A 17803-nucleotide genomic window follows, 5' to 3' on the forward strand; every position below is an offset into this window, starting at 1 on the left:
GATTTTAATGTGTGTGTTTATATTTTTATGTAATGTCTTAAAGACTATTTATGACATCTTTAAATATACACTATAGATTTAACCAGACTTGTGGATATAAAATGAACACCTGACTACTCTGGCTACTCTGTGTTATAAATTTACAGAGGTTGCTTTGGATGCAATTATCCTTATATTTAATGGTTAAAAGGGTTATCTGAAATGTTCACATTTCTCCTAAATATAGAGAACTCTGTTTAAATTTTGACATTGAATTCTCTTCAAGGAAGGGAACCATAGTGGATGGGGACTTTAATTATAGTTCTAAGAACACTGGATTTTTCTTAAGTGCTAAGGCGAGTTTGGAATACTGAACTCATCTGACATCCTTCATTGCACAATGGGAAGATGTCAAAGGCATGTTGAGGTTTGAGATTTCCTTAAAGCTGTGCTCACTCACCTCATCCTTTTCTAACCCACTGACAGGAAAATTAGCCATATGAACTCCATCTCACACAGCTGCCCTCTTCATTGAGCCAGAAAGAAATGTGACCTTTTCATTAAGTCTAACTCTGTTTCTCATGCTTTGGTTCATTGCAAAATTGAATACTGAGGATATTTGCCTAGGAAACTTTCCTGATTTTTTAAAATTACACTGAAAATACTGTATATTTCTTCCATCATTCTAGCTTCATTATTTTCTATCTTTATAATCATAATATAGATATTTTCCTTATAAGTATAAATTAAAATTTGATGCTCTATTTCTGAATGTATTGGCATAACTTCAAAATCTCAGTATTATTTTATTTATTTTAATTTTTATGAGGGGAAAAGTGTCATTTTCTCTTTTTCTTGAAAAGAACAAAGATAAGAGGCTGAGTAGTGAAGAAATAACTTCACAAAATAACAATTTATTGATCCCTTCAATTCTTTTAAGGAAAAAAATATAAGGGGATTCCAGTCATTTAAAAAATGCTCCTGGACAGTATACTAAGAGCATAGAGTATGGAGAAGCCAGAACTTCCAGCCAAGATGGCAGAGAGGACACACACACACACACACACACACACACATCTACTTAAGGTTTGAGTGTATTTCTCTCAGAATAATTTATTTCATGACAAGCCTTGGAATTAGTGCTTGACTGAAAAAAAACACAAATAATTACCAAGAGAAGATATCCTTGAAATTCGCCAGAAAAAGCCTGTTTTTGCTTGTGGGTGGGGGCAGTTAGATCAAGCCAGAGTGAAGGCAGGTAGCTGCAGCACAGCAGGCAAAGTAAGGCAGGCAGTTCACAACTGAGCAAACCAGAGGGACTTGGGCTGTGATCTCAGCTATTTCTGTGGAGAGAGCTTTAACACAGTGTTGGCTGTGTCCTGGCAGCAAGCCAGTAGACAAGCAGAGAAGTTAAAAACACAGGGGGTGAAGAGTATAACCCCAAAAAGCTAGGGTCTCTTGGGACCTGGCCACACCCACCCGGAGGGTCTCAGCATGGTCTCAGAGTCTCAGAGTACAGAAGCAGTACAGCCATTGCTATACTGTAGTGCCTTGCTGCTGCCCCCTGCAGCTCAGTAATACCATCCAGCTTCCCCCTCCCCCCACCAAAAAAAAAGCAGACCATTTGTTTTTCTTGTTGATTTCTTTTCTTTGACTCTTTTTGACAAAATGAGCAGAAAATTAAAGTGCACTCTATTGATAGCTTCTATATGGATAGAGAGCAGATTTTAAACCCTGAGGTGACTAAAAACAGACTGTCTCCAGATGAATCCCCAAAGGGGGATAGGATCTTATCCTCAACACAAAAAACTCTCATAGAAGAAATTAAAATGGCTCTCACAAGAGAGCTAGAAGAAAAATGGGAAAACGAAAGGGAAGCTTGGCAAGAGAGTCTGGATAAGTTATCAAATTGATTTAAAGATAGAGTGGATAAAGAAATCAAATCCTTGAAAAGCAGAATTAGTGAGTTGGAAAAAGAAAATAACTCTAAAAATAAAATTTGCAAAATGAAAAAAATTACATAGAACAAAACAACTCACTTAAAAACTCAATTGGACAATCAGAAAAAGATATTTAAAAAGTGAGTTAAGAAAATACTTCATTGAAAGTCAAAAGTGAACAAATGGAATTGAATGACTTGAGGAGATACCAAGAATCAGTCAAGCAAAACCAAAAATATGAAACAATGCAAAAAATGTGAAATACCTTCTTGGGAAAACAGCAGAACTGGGAAATAGATCTAGGAGAAACAATCTGATAATTATTGGACTCCCGGAAAAATATGATGAAAAAAAAAAAAAGTCTGGACACTATTTTTCGAGGAAAGAGAACTGCCCAGAAGTTATAGAAGCAGAGGGTAAAACAGAAATTGAAAGAATTCATTGATCACCTACTGAAAGGAACCCTAAAATCAAAACACCAAGAAATATAGTGACCAAATTCCAGAACTATCAAATGAAGGAAAAAATACTGCAAGTGGCTAGAAAAAATCAATTCAAATGTAGAGGAGCCACAATAAGGATTACCCAGGATCTAGCAGCATCTGCATTAAACGATTGAAGGGCCTGGAATAAGATATTCCAAAAAGCTAAGGAACATGGTATGCAGCCCAAAATAACTTACACAGCCAAAATGAGCATCTTTTTTCAAGGGAAGAAGATGGACATTCAATGAAATAAGTGAATTTCATCTATTTTTGATGAAAAAACTGGAACTTAACAAAAAGTTTGATCTACAAATATAGAACTCAAAAGAAACCTAAAAAGGTAAAAAGAAATCTTGGGAACTATATTCCTGCTATAAAGATATATAAAAAAATACATGTATACTTTGTTCTTGAAACTAGAGGTGGAAAGGAAATTGAACCTGGAAAAGGGTAAAGTGGGGGTACTACATCTCAGGAGTACAAGAGATAATGTTGTAAAATTTTTTCCCAGGTATATGTTTTGTCAATAAAAAGTTATAATAAAAAAAAAAGAAAAAAGAAGGAATCCCTCTCCCCCCAAAAAAGAAACTCTAGCCTCTGCAATAAGAGTCGAGAAAGAGATTAAAGGAATTAGAGTAGATAATGAGGAAACCAAACTATCACTCTTTGCAGATGATATGATGGTATACTTAGAGAACCCCAGAGATTCTACTAAAAAGCTATTAGAAATAATTCCCAACTTTAGTAAAGTTGCAGGATACAAAATAAATCCACATAAATCCAGATTATGCTGAGACCTTGAGGGTGGGTGTGGCCAGGTCCCAAGAGACCCTAGCTTTTTGGTATTATTTTCCTTACCCACTGTGTTTTTAACTTCTCTGCTTCTCTCCTGGCTTGCTGCCAGGACAAAGTAGCTAACACTGTAGTAAATCTCTCCCTGCAGAAGCGGCAGAGATCATACCTCACCTCTCCTCTGGTCTGCTCAGCTGTGTATCTTTGTGTGTATCTTTCTTCTGTCTGCTGTGCTGCCATTGCCTGCCTTCAATTTGTGCCTGATCTAACTGGCTCCACCCATGAGCAAAAGCAGACCTTTTCTGGTGAATTTTGAGGCTATCTTTTCTTGGTAATTATTTGTGGTTTGTTTTTGTTTTTGTTTTTTCAGTCACGCACTAATTCCAAGGTTTGTCATGAAATAAATTATTCTGAGAGAAAAGACAGAACTTAAGTAGATGTGTGTGTCCTCGCCGCCGTCTTGGCCAAAAGTCCTTGATTTTCTTCTGGTATTTGATTTAAAGTGAGTCATAAACACAAAATAGATTTCTAAATTCTTGTTTCCCCATACAAGCATGTGGGAAATATGAGCACTTATTTATATGTGACCAGCATAAGAAATTGAGAAGAGAAGACATGTGTGGGAATACATTTCTTCATCTAAAATGTACCTGGAAGCACGATGTCATTCATATCTGTATATTAGCTTATCTTGACTTGATGGTTATTTGAAGTGCAAATATAAAAAACTAGAATTATTCCTTTAAACTCTGGGAACAAATTTAGGAATTACTCTGCCAGCTCTTCCCCATGTATAAATCATTCCAACTATTTTGTAGATTTGAATTATTTTTTCATAAGTAATCTCAGTTTATATATACTAGCTATTTTGCCTTTTATTCTTGTATAGTGCTACTGGAGGCAGCATGAATTCACTTCAACTGGATGTTAAGAAAAGCATGTTTATTTTAACAAACACCATTTAAATCCCTGAAAAGAATTTCAGTTCTGCAGTTGTAAAAATGTGTCAACATTAACAACATAGCATGTTTATTTTTAAAAGGTCAGTACAATACAATTCAGAGTAGTAAATGTTTTTCTCATTAACAATGATTAGTGGCATTACAAGATTTATGAGAAAATTAAGGCATTTGATTAAATAAGAATTTAGTTATGTAACTCTAATGCAGAGATGATTTCTCTAGTCTATTTACAAGATATAGCAAGTAAGTTTCATTGATTAGAAACTTGGAAATTCTTAGTCTTGTTATTTAATTAAAAGTCTAAATTGCCATTATAGCGAACCATTACAGATGTCCTGGAAAGAATTCCAATATGTGAAATTATGTTGTGATCTGCAAATGTTGTTTGGTTTCACCTAAATAAATATTTCTACCTTATGTCATTCATTTTCATAAGTTGCTAATGTACACTGTTGAACAATTTTAACATTTTACTTGACTAGAAATTGAATATTTCAACTTATATATAATGTGTGCGTACATGTACACACACATACACATACAGCTTTCTAAATAGCTGCACATATTTATATTCAATGTAATAAAAAATTCTAAGTTCTGTGTGGACCCCAAAGCTGAATATTATGATACTAGATTTTCTTTATTTTTTTTAAATCAATAACATTTGTACCTGAAAATCTGCAGTATTTATCATTAAATTTATGGGAGTATTACCTTTACCAATTGTGACACTCACACTTTGATGAATTTATTTTATCTCAGCTACAACTTTCTTGGAATAAAAGCATTTCCCTGTTTGTACCTCATAAATGTTTATTTTCAGGATGACTTGTTTAGAAAGAATCTTAGTGATTGTAATATAGGGATGGAAGATAATGAAATAGTAACATTTTCCCTAATTAACAAATAAGTACATTGATCTTTTTTAATATTCTCAATATATGTGATTCACTTTAGTTAATAAAGATGTGGAACTGCTTGTTCTCTATTAATATTTTTAAACAATATTCTCAATTCTTGGCTGAATTACCCATAAATACTTTGCATAGCTAGAAGTCCTTGAGAAAGGGCATAGTTTATCTACACATATTTTTCATTTCTCTTCTGTTCATAATTCTACTCTATGTGCATTCTCAAGTGTTCTCTTGGAATGATTTTCTTTGGGTATTTTGCTGTCAATTTTTTAACCTTATTTGACCTTGCTTCTCTCTATTTCAGGAGACAATATTTCTGATATTTACTCATCTTCCTTCTTTATAAATGAATTTTTGTTCTGATCTAGTTTTTTAGCCATATTTACTAACTCAGGTTTATATATTTTATCTAGATATAGATATATCTATATGATATATACATATAGATATATCCATTCTTCTGGTATCCTACTTGAAATTTAAATTAATTTTCATTGGTTAAACTTCTGGATAAAATAATTACAATCTGTTCATTTAATTTCTTTAATTTTTACATTTTTAAAACAATTCTTAATAGAAGAGAATATTAGAAATAGAATAGAAATAAGAAATGTTTCAATTATATGTGACTTTCCCCTCATTATTCCTTTTTGAAGAAAATGTAAACTTATCTAATTCTATACCACATATGCTTAAAATGGTTTTTGAACTTTCTACATGTTGACAATTGATTCAGATATAATTCTGAAAAAGACATGAGGTGAAGAAAAAAGATCTAATTTTTTGTCTGTTTTGCCACCAATAGCATAATCGAGCAGGTCTTGAAATCTTTAAGGTATATAACTCCTGTAACATAAGGTTAATGATGTCTCATCTATTTACAAGTATCATGTTACAGGGGTCCTCAGACTATGCCAGATGCGGTAGATGAGGACGATTATTCCCCTCACCCAGGGCTATGAAGTTTCTTTATTTAAAGGCCCACAAAACAAAGTTTTGTGTTTTGTTTTTTGTTTGTTTGTTTGTTTTTGTTTGTTTTTTGTTTGTTTGTTTGTTTTTTTTTTATTATAGTCTAGCCCTCCAACAGTCTGAGGGACAGTGAACTGGGCCGCTATTTAAAAAGTTTGAGTACCCCTGGAACTAGAATCTCTTGGGAATTGTTCACTTCTTTTATGCTACAAGTTTCTGAACAGTTTCAACTCGTCTTGAAAATCACAACTGACATTTATGTATTTAGGACTTTTAAGGAACTCTACTTGCATAACTTAATTTCATTGTCATAAAAAACCTTACAGATACAAACTACATATGTGATTATATCCATTTTATAGATGATGAAGAAGATTTTCAAGATAAATTTCTTGCCAGAGATAAAATACCAAAGGTAGGATGCAAACTTTCATCTCATCTGTCTCTTCCCAGAACCATTCTATAATAAGATATACTGTTACCAACAAATTACATTTTACATTTTCCCCACTATTTTTCATTTTTAATGCAAAAAAATCTTGATTTTTTTCAGGTTTTTTAATATGTGATATAGATAGGACCCTTTTCACAAGAGTATCCCAACCCAAGCAGTTTGCAGCCATACTTAAGCACTTATAGAATGAGGAATGAGGTAAAACTGTGCTGTTTTCTGGAGGTTCTGTACCCAGAGGACAAATGGCTGTGCAAGGCAGGGCAGGGCAGGGCAGGACAGAAAACTCCCCAATGTCCAGCCTTGCCAGAGGCCACTTTGTCCTTCATGAGCAGTGTCCTGGGAGCTTAGTGTCACTTGGAGTCAGCAGGTCACAGCTACCAAGATCCTCATCCTGTACCAATCTCAAAGTACAGGAGGAAAGGAGAGGCCTCTGACTGGTGCTGATAAGACAGAATTGGGTCAAATGTTTTCTTAGTTTACCCAACAAATGAGAAGAGCAGGCACAAGACTCACTTCAATGCTCTGAAGCTCTGGGCCTGGTGTAAGAGGGAGACAGGCATCCTTGGGCCACCAAAGGACATGCTAATTGACCTCCCAAAAACTCAAGGACAGACATAAAGGACACCATGGACCCAGGGGCCAAGGGAAGGCACCATCTTGAATCAGAAGATCTGAGGTTGAATAAGGCCAGCAATGGCTACCAGGCCAGAAGTTTCCATAACTGTTATCATCAAAGTTGGTACTTGTGGACCAGAACACAGCTATTTCCAGACTGGCTAGAAACTTCCAGGAAGTGAAAGTCAAGTATGAAAAAAGTCAAGTAAGTATGGTTTTCTTACAAAGAAAGAAACCCCTGAGGCTTCTGGGCCTTCCCAGGGGGAAGCTCCTGGAACATGTAAGCTGGTATGATGTGGGTAAGGTTCTGGGGGAGGAGGAGAACCCACAGGGCCTTGGGGAAGGGCTAGTGCTGTAAACATGTATGACATGAATTCAGGAACAAAGAGGAAGGGGTGGCGTGGTCATCATTCTGTGGCCAGTGTGCAGACTTACTTCAGATGCCTTAGGTCCACTACCTGTGACAGGCCCCCTTGACCCACTAGTGCCTGACCAGTAGTCTTTGCTGGCCTAAAGACCACCTGGCCCGATGGCCCCAGGAAAGATGAGGGGGCTGTAGCCTCATTGCCCGAATGGGGAGTAGGAAAATACTGTCACAGACCTTGAGATCTGGCTCTTTGGGTACATGGTTTAGTTGACAAGAGGGAGAGGAGGGGACAGGGTCTCTTCCGAGCTTAATGGGGGTGGGGTAAGGGCACAGAGGGAAGGGAGGGAAAAGAAAAAATACTGCCTCTAACTTCATATTTAAAAATATCCATAGTTCTTGTGCACAAAATTCTAACAAAGACAAGTGTTGTCCCTGTCTCCCCACCAGCTTGGAGTATTTTTTAAATAGTGGTTTTCCTTTATGAGAGCTGCAGAAACACATCTGTTTGTTAGGTCTTTATGGAAGACTGGGAAAGGAAGCCATGAGAATGGGACCCCTTACTCTCTCCCTGAAACTTCTGCTCCTCTTAGGAACATTGTGGGGTAAGAGTGGGCTAACAACCCCTGCTGGTGAGGGCCAAGGTCACTAATACTCATGCCTCCTTTTGGCCTTCTAATTTGACCTTGATCAAATGGTTGATCAAGGCAAACTCCTCCTCATCCAGAAGCCTGATTTTGTCCACACAGGCCAATTTCCAGATCTTCCCCAGGACTGTATTAGGTAGCTTGGATTTTACCATCTTTTTCTTGGTATTAGCACTTGTAATCTTGCCATTAACAGATGAAAGAGTGCAGAAGATCTCATCATCAGGGGGCTTGTCTTTGCCCATTACCCACTCCATATCATCTGTGTCCTCTCTGGCCCCTTCTCTGTAGCCATGGACAAAGGGCTCATTCATAGTTCTATTGAAGGGGCCACCTTTCAGAGACTGTAAGGGCATAAGGAACTCCTCCTGGGTCACCATCAACCCAGTGATGTCTTTGGATGGCATGCTGTCCATGGTGTCCAAGAGCTTAGGCTTCTGGATCTGGAATTTTTGAAGCCCTGAGTCTTCAGAAATTCTCAAATATTCCAAAGATTTGAGGAATTCCAGGGAGAGATCTGGTGTTCATGCTTGATTCTCTAATAGATATTTACCAAGCTGTTTACTTTGCTTTCTTTTCCAAACATGCTGGGCCTTTCCTTCTTGAGGAAGATGATAATGTAGGCATGGATCTTGGCCAGCTGGCCCAATTGATTAGGTCATGAGCTTCCTGAGGATGGCATTTTGGGGCAGAGAGTGATTGTCCTTGAAGATGTCCTGTTCCTCAGCCTCAAAGAGCATCCTAAAGTCTGAGATAAGGAGGAATTGAGATGATAAGGAGCTGAGGTACACCAGCACCACCTCTGAGTGATCTTGCCCAGTGACGACAGGAGTGCCCCATAGCCCTACATAGGCTGCTGTGTCTCTATCTGTTTTGTCTTGTTCAACACCATCTGGATCTTATCTCCATAGTTCTTCAAGTCCTTGATCACCTCAGAAAACTCATCTGAGATGTCCAGTTTATGGACATCAAAAAACAGGATGATGCAGTCCACTCACTCAACAAATCACTCCAGGCCCAATTGCAAAGTCATAAACTCTGCTGATTCTTTGTTTTTCTCCAGATAAGATTCCTGCCTTGCTGATGATGCTGTTGATCTCCAGGATGAGGTTAGGTGAGTGGGTACATATGAATAGATTAAGAAAAGCATCACTGAAGGCACTGAACTTGGGAAGGGCTGATGAGGATTCATGACTAGTGTGTTGCCCAGCACCACACCCTCAGAGATGAGGTGCATCACAGATGGTGGTGGGCTTGGGCCGATTCTCATGCTGGGTAATCTAGAGGACCAGAACTGGAAAAAAGGTATACTTAAGGCTCAGTGTGATTGATGAGATAATGATCTCTAGCTAATGAGGTAATCACTCTAATTAAGTATATATTTAGGTTAAATGGTGATGTAATGTTTTACAGTTGCTCATGCTCAGTGTGGTTGTGCATGTTCAGTGGGAGGTAGTGAAATAATTTATTATGTATTTAAAGAGACTCTCAGAATCAGAATGCTCTCTCAGCAACAGCTCTCAGCCACAGACACAAGCAAAGAAGCCAGCTTCCAGACTCCATCTTTGACCAGCCACGAGGCAGCTCTCCTGCCTCCTTCACTCCTCCACTAAGACCAAGGACTCAGGCTGATCCTGAGATCTTCCTGAGAGTTAATCCAGACTTCAGGGTAAGTTCTGCTTGCTGAGGCTCCACATGAGGGTGGTCTTGATCTACTGGCCCAGGACCAAAACCATGGGCTGGGTGTAGAGGTCAGCTTCCTTGAGCACCAGCAAGTGGAAGGCATGGAAGCTAAAGTGTTCTTGCAGGGCCAGAAGCTTCTGCAAGTACATTGTTACAACTTCTCTGCCACCTTCTGGAAGAGCTCAGGCCCCTTTTGTGCCCCGCATTCTTGTTCACCCAGTTGGACATAGTGTGGAGGCCGGGGCCAATGTTGCACAAGGAGATGGGCAGTGAAGTGGGACCCATGATCTGGCTCCTACCCCTGCCCCTACCGCACTGCCTCAGCAGCACACAGGTAGCCACACACACACACACACACACATAAAACAATCCAACCCCAGCCTGTCCCTGCTCCGAATCTTACATTTTTCATTTTTAAAAGCCCTACCCTTCAATTCTGATTACTGTCCCCATTTTATATATGAGGAAACTGAGACTTAGGAATTTTTGTTGTTGTTGTTTTGTTTTGGTGACTTGCCCAGGCTGAAACAGGTAGTAAGTGTCAGGACAGAGCTTCAAACCTTACAATAATGTGTACAACAATGGAGATATTAGTAACAATTTTTTTTATTTAGGAAAAAAAGCTTTAACAAATTGTATTACACAAGCAAAATATTATGAGTAAAGAATGCAAACTACAAGAAAAATATTGTGAGTAAAAATGATACATTTTAAAGAAAGGACTTTATTCATACTGTCATAATATATGTGTTACCTTTAAAAAATAATTTTGATGAAGCAAAACTTTAAAAAGTTGTTTTAGAATGTGTCATTTAATTAGTCTGATGATATCTTTTATTAATTTGAACACTGTAAAATTTGTCACCAGTGCATGCAAACTCATAGCACTATTATTATAGAAGAAAACACTATGCTTCCAGTTCCTTAAGCTTGCAACATAGATGCCATCCTCAACTCTTCACCATTTCTCACCACAAACATTCAGCTTGTTGTCATACCTATTAATTGCACTTTTATACTATCTCTCAATTTCCCTGTTTTCTTTGACAATACTACCATACTGGTACAGGCCCTAAACAATTCATACTGGACAATTACAATGATCTGCTGGTGGGTCTATAAGAGTCTCTCTACTTCAATCCATCCTCCCTTTAGCCACCAAAATAATTTAGTAAATCAAAATATGACTTTTCTAGACCCTAGTTAGCAAATTATAGTAGCTACTAATTATCTAGAGTGCCAAATGTATTTTTTCTACTTATCACCTAGCCTTGTTTTCCAATCACCATGTCATGTACTATTTTTTTATCAAGTGGCACTGGTTTCTGTTTTTTCACAAACATCATCTTTATGTTCCAGGAATGTTCTTAGATGATTTCTCATGACTAGAATGATCTCACACATCATTTGTGAGTATAGGCTTCTTTGTCTTTCTTCTCTTTCTCTATTGTATGCAAGTAAGGATGTAGAGATATAAAATTTCCCCTAACTTTTACTTTGGTTGCATCCTACAAATATTGGCATGCAGTCTCATCATTAACATTCTCTTGGATGAACGTATTGATTGTGTCTATGATTTGGTGTTTCACCCATTCATTCTTTAGGATTATATTACTTAGTTTCCAATTAAATTTTGGTCTGTTTTCTCCTGGCCTATATGGAGGTGACCATGTCTGATGAAATTCTGGTATTTAGGGTCTCACTATTTTCCTTTTGTATTTGTGTTGGATGTATTATAACTAGTCTGCTAATCTATTGGGTTGCAACCAGGATAGAGTAGCCAATACAGCTGTAGATTCCTCCTGGTAGATTCTCCAGCTCCAAGGCCCACACCACCCTGGGACTTTGCCCTGCCTACACCAACATCTGTGCTTGGCCTGCTTGCACATGGCCTGCCTGAGCTCAGCTCAACTCCCTTCAACTCTGATTGAAACAGACCTTTTGTGGAGATCTTCAAAATTATCTTCTGCTAGAAATTTGTTACAACCCCAATATTTGTGTCTTTTTCCACTCCAAAACCAGTTTAGAGGCTGGATTTATTTTGAGGAATATGAGGAAAACTCAGGAAAAAACATCTCCTTTCCACTACCTTGGCTCTTCCCTACCCCACTTCTGTCTTTAAGTCTCAGCTAAAACCCTATTTTCCTTGGAGAGACTTTCTGAATGCCTGAATTTCAGTGCCTTCCCTCATATTTATGGCACATCTAGCTTGTGTATATGTTTTTATTATCTTCCCATATAGATTATGAATATCTTGAAGTCAAGAACTGTCTTTTGTTACTTTTTCTATGCTTAGTGACATAGCAAAATGGCAAATGCTAAAAGCTTAGAAAAAACTTTTATTGATTGACTTGTTAGTATTGAACGTACTAAAGGAAGAGCAAAGTTGGCAGAGTAAAGGTAGGGATTTGCCTGAACTTTCTCATAATCTCTTCCAAATATTATTAAACAATTATATAAACAAATTTTAGAGTGACAGAACCCACAAACGTTTAAAGAAATAATTTTCCAGAACAAGACAACTTGAAAGGTCAGCAGGAAAGTTCTGTGGTGTCAAGGTAAAACTGGAACAGAGTTCAACACAGACTGAAACCAGTGCAGACCAGGCCCTTACAAACCAGAAGGAATCAGGGTAACTGAATTAGTGGCAACATTGACAATTTTCAGACCTTTCAGCTCCTACGTGCCAGACAAGTTAAAAGGTCAGTAGAAAGATCTGTCACAGTTAGATAAAAATAGATAACAGTCTGGACCAGCACAGGTCCAATGCAAGCAACCCAATAATAGGCTTTGGGAGCTACTGAATCAGCAGTAGCCACAGCTGCTTCTAGAGCTCTCAGAGGACAGAGGGTAACAGAATTGAACAATTTGTCAGAAGAGTATTGCAAGAGTCTCTTTCTGGCATTGAGATAGGTCTCTGTTGGTTTAGCCATATTCAAATCTAGGTCTCAGTTCTGGAGGCAATCTCAAGGGTAGGAGAAGCACTAACACACCAAAGCTTTTGGCCACAGTGGAACAGGGACTCATCTCAGAATTCTAGGGCAAAAAAAAAAAGAGTTTTGATTGTTGCTCACAGATTAGGACACAGGCCAGAAAAGAGTTAACAACTATTAGATTACTTACCTTGGAAATACTAAAAATTTACTTACTCCAGAAAATTATCTCTAAAAACAAGACAGCTGCACAAAGCCCCTGAGTCTTGGGACAGTGCCCACATGAATCTGAGAATAAGAGCCCCTTTTGAACAAAGAATTCCAAGTCAAGAAATAGGTTGGGAAAATAAGTAAATAATAGAAAATATTCTGACCATAGAAAGGTACTTGGCTGACAAGAAGATCAAAATGCAGACTAAGATTCAGTCAAAGCTTCTATAGATGTTAATCTCCAAGAAAAATATAAATTGTTCCTGGCCATAGAAGACCTCAAAGAGGTTTTTGAAAATAAGAGAGTAAGAGATGTAGATGAAAAATTGGGAAGAAAGATGACAATGGTGCCAGAAAATCATGAAAAACAAAACAGCTTAATAAATAAGATACAAAAAGGAAAGGAAAAGATAGAATGGGATAAATGTTCTGTCAAAAATAGGCAAGAAAAAGCTATTATAATGAAAGGAAGAGGTATAAGGGAAGGGGTATGAGTGAACCTTATTCTCATCTGAATGGGCTCAAAGAGAGCTACATGCTACTAAATCGAGAACAGAAACATATCTAATGTGTAGGAAAATAGATGGGGAAAGAAGTTAGATTGGGGCAGAATGTAGTCAGAAGCAACTTTTGAAGAGAGACAAGATGAAAGAAGAATAAGAACAGAAGAAAATAGCAAGGGTGATTGTGAAAAAAATTGACTTTTTCTAATAAAGGTCTCAAACTTATAGAAAACTAGGTCAAATTTGTTAAAAACTAAAAGCCATTCTTCAATTGATAAATGAACATAAGATAAGCAAGTTTTCAGATGAAGTGCTCATAACTGTCTGTAGCCATATTTTAAAAATGCTATATCTCACGATTGATCAGATAAATACAAATTAAACAATATGAAGTTCTACTATATACCTATTAGAATGACTAGTAGGACATCAAAGGAAAATGGTAAATGTTGGAGGAAATATGAGGAAATTGAGACATTAATGTATTTATGGTGGAGGGTGATCTGATTCAATGACTCTGGAGAGCAATTTGGAACTATGCCCAAAGGGCTTAAAAATCATGCAAAATCTTAATCTTTGACTTAGAAATGCCACTATTAGGTTTGTATTCCAAAAGAGATGTAAAAAAAATGAAAAAGTAGACAGAGAAAGAGTGTGTGTGTGTGTGTGTGTGTGTGTGTGTGTGTGTATCAGCTCTTTTCTGGGTGGCCAAAAATTTGGACAGTAAGGGGATGCTCTTCAGTTTGGGAATGACAGAATAAATTGTGGAAGATAATTATGATGAAACACTATTGTGCTATTAAATAAATGAGCAGGATATTCACAGAAAAACTAGAAAGACTTCCCTGAACTGATGCAAAGTGAAATGTGCTGTGGATAAAGTTACAATAATATTGTAAGAGGATTAGCTTTGAATGACATAAATATCCTAAACAAAACAATCATCCAAGACAATTTTAAAGCATTTATTATAAATCTGATCTATACCCAGAGCAATAATTGACAAAATCTGAATTCAGATTAAAGCTTACTTTTTAAAAACAAATGTTGGAAATTGTTTCTACATATAACTGGGGGAAATAAAATATTAAATAAATTTAAAAAATCAAAAGTGAATAGGCAGAGTCAATTATTGGTATGAAAAAAAAACTTCAGGCTTGTCTTTAATTTGAAGTTTGAATGCTTTGTTTTATTATAATATTGTGCAATAATGATGTATCTTAACTTAATTCCAGTGTTGTACTTGGAGTCTTTTTTGAATTTTAATTAGGTTCTGATTAAAATTTTGAATACACTCCATTTCTCTGTTTCAACTACATACACAATGTTTAAAAAATACTGAGAAGCTTAATCTTATGTTGGAATTGTACACACGAGAGTAAAAAAGAAAATTGATGTTCAGGTTCATTTACTCCCAAAATCAATTTTGAGTTCTTGCATGTGTAACACTGAACTCTATAAAACCATTTTTAATAATTTTTTTAATATCTCAAAGGTACCAACAATGAATTCCCAGTTTCTCCTTTATATGAGATTGCTCCACCTTCTTTGCTGGTTATACAAATTCTTTTTTTCCCCCCAAGGCAGTTGGGATTAAGTGACTTGAACTCAAGTCCTCTTGACTTCAGGGCTGGCTCTATCCACAGCACTACCTAGCTACCCCTGTAAAATTATTTTTAAATTATTAAACTGTGAGATTTTCCCCGGAAATATAATGAAACATACATCATATGAAGGCACTAAGAAACAGTTAAGTCACCATATAAATTGTTATTCATATGCATGGGCACTTCCTATCCAGAATGTTGTGACCCCATTTATGAATTAATACAGATTATGTTTAAGTCTTATCCTGATCTTTCAGGAAGAATAATGTATTATTTCATTCTATGAAATAAGAATTCGAAGGACACAAAGTAGACAACCTGTAATTGATAAAATAGCATTCAATCTTTATAAAATATGCTTATACATTGAAGAACTCTTCATATAAAGCCAAAAAAAAACAACCTAGAATCAATATTGCACACACAGATCAAAACCTTTTAAGTTGCCTATCATTCTATGTGGGTAAGTGTAACATAATAGCATTAAGTTGTTAGCCAGTATCAAAATAGATGGAAGCATGGTCTGTCTTCATTCATAAAAAAGGTAGGGTTTATACTCATGGCAAATAATTTTTGCTTACAGGGGCTTCTTATATTCTTTGTCATTCTAAATAAAGATCAGCATCTATGATAGTCACAAAGTTACCTTCATTGTTATTTTCTTGATGGTGCTTTCATTTTTAAAATATTTTTATCTTATAATCTATGAAATTCTGCAGTACTTAAGAAAGAGGAGACAAAGTTGTCTTATGCAATTGTACTTTTTCCCATGTAGTTTTTTTCCCCCCTGCCTAGGGCTCAGGGAAGTTAATCTATTTTCTGAAATGTTGCCATCTGATGCTCAGAGCATTGTCTTTGACTTTTATCAAATGCAGAGACATTTTCAATTGTTCATATAGTGCTTTAAAGTTGAATTTCATTTATTTGGGGGGTAGAAGCAAGATGGCAGAGAGGATACATGCTTCTTTCTGAGCTCTCCTACTACCCTCCTATTAATAACGAAATTCAGCCTCTGGAATAGTGCTTGACTGATAAAATCCTTGAATATTGAGGGTGCAGCAAATTATTATTAGACAATATTTTGAAGCTCGCCAGAAAAAAAAGATATGTTTTGATTGGGTGCAAGCATGGGAGGAGGCCAGGTGCAGCCATCTCTGGGGCAGAGAATCTACAAGGAGGACCCTACCACAGTGTTGGCTACTCTGCTGTTGCAGCCCAGTAGATAAACAAGCAGAGAAGTTATAAAACATCCAACACAAAAACAGAGGGTAAAGAGCGTACCCCAAAGTGCTGGAGTTTCACAGTACCTGGCCATGCCCACACAGTACCAGGAGTAACTCAGCAAAGTATTACCTAAACTAATCTATTTATTTAGTGCTATACCATTCAAACTCCCAAGAAACTATCTTACTGACCCAGAAAAAATAAAAACAAAATTCATCTGAAAGAACAAAAGTCAAGAATTTCAAGGAAACTAATGAAAAAAAAATCAAATGAAGGTGGCCTAGTTGTACCAGATCTAAAACTATATTATAAAGCACCAATCATCAAAATCATTTGGTACTGATTTAGAAATATTCTAGTTGATCAGTGGAGTAAGTTAAATTCACAGGACAAAATAGTCAATAACCATAGCAATCTAGTGTTTGACAAATCCAAAGACCCCAGCTTTTGGGATAAGAATTCATTGTTTCACAAAAATTGCTGGGAAAATTAAAAACTAGTATGGCAGAAATTAGGCATTGACCCACACTTAACACCATATACCAAGATAATGTCAAAATGGGTTCATAAACTAGACATAAAGAATGAGATTACACATAAATTAGAAGAACATAGCATAGTTTATCTCCCAGACCTGTGGAGGAGGAATGAAATTGTGACTAAAGAAGAACAAGAGATCAATATTGATCACAAAAAGGAAAATTTTGATTATATTAAGTTAATTTTTTTGTACAAACAAAATTAATGTAGACAAGATTAGAAGGGAAGCAATAAACTGGAAAAAGCATTTTTATATTCAAAAGTTCTGACAAAGGTCTCATTTTCTAAATTTATAGAGAATTTATTCAAATTTATAAGAAATCAAGTAATTTTCGAATTGATAAATGGTCAAAGGATATGAACAGACAATTTTCAGATGAAGAAATTGAAACTTTTTCTAATTATATAAAAAGGTGCTCCAAATCCTTATTGATCAGAGAAATGCAAACTAAGACAATTCTGAACCACTACACACCTCTCAGATTGGCTAAGATGTCAGTAAAAGATAATGATGAATGTTGGAGGGGATGTGAGAAAATTGGGACACTGATACATTGTTGGTGGAATTGTGAAGAGATCCAACCATTCTGGAGAACAATTTGGAACTATGCCCTTTGATCCAGCAGTGTTACTACTGGGCTTATATCCCAAATAGATCTTAGAGAAGGGAAAGGACATGCCACATGTTCAAAAACGTTTGTGGCAGCCGTTTTTGTAGTGACTAGAAACTGCAACTGGAATGTATGCCCAACAATTGGAGAAGGACTGAATAAATTATGGTATATGCATGTTATTAAATATTATTGTTCTCTAAGAATTGACCAACAGGATGATTTCAGAAAGGCTTGGACTTACATGAATTGATGCTGTGATTAGTTGAACCAGGAGATCATTATACACTGCAACAAGATTAAACAAAGACCAACTCTGATGGATGTGGCTGTTTTCAACAATGAGATGATCCAGACTAGTTTCAGTTGTT

The 17803-nt window shown here is 36.5% G+C and overlaps 1 pseudogene; it reads right to left on the reverse strand.

The window, feature by feature from the left end:
* Positions 1-8129: 8129 nt before the first annotated feature.
* LOC100927151 lies at positions 8130-10038 on the reverse strand (annotated as a pseudogene).
* Positions 10039-17803: the final 7765 nt, after the last annotated feature.

Source organism: Sarcophilus harrisii, chromosome 1 (assembly GCF_902635505.1).
Source record: "Sarcophilus harrisii chromosome 1, mSarHar1.11, whole genome shotgun sequence".
Classification (NCBI taxonomy): Eukaryota; Metazoa; Chordata; class Mammalia; order Dasyuromorphia; family Dasyuridae; genus Sarcophilus; species Sarcophilus harrisii.